A 417-nucleotide genomic window follows, 5' to 3' on the forward strand; every position below is an offset into this window, starting at 1 on the left:
ATATTTTAAACTCTGCGATGTTATTGCCTTAATTGTTACCAACTATCTAAAAATCAATTTAAATGTATTGTGCAAATCTTTTTGTTAACAATATATTGTAGATACAATATTTAATAACAAAATCCAGAAATATTTATATTGCTTCGTCTACAAGTTTTATTTAATATCACAATTAGTTATATTTTCCTTATACTTACAGAATTTTCGCTAACCTACTTTAATTGGATTAGCATTAACTCTTACAAATTAAAAAAAGTATATTCTAATTACAATATACTCGCATAATATTCCTTATTCCACAAAGTAACATATTTATCAAATCTTTAAAATATTGTGACCTACATTTGCGTAACCTAAATCCGATGTATCACCTACCAATTATAAATATAGCATCAGAATACCACAATATTCATCAAA

The sequence above is a fragment of the Brassica oleracea genome, chromosome C9 (assembly GCF_000695525.1).
Source record: "Brassica oleracea var. oleracea cultivar TO1000 chromosome C9, BOL, whole genome shotgun sequence".
NCBI lineage: Eukaryota > Viridiplantae > Streptophyta > Magnoliopsida > Brassicales > Brassicaceae > Brassica > Brassica oleracea.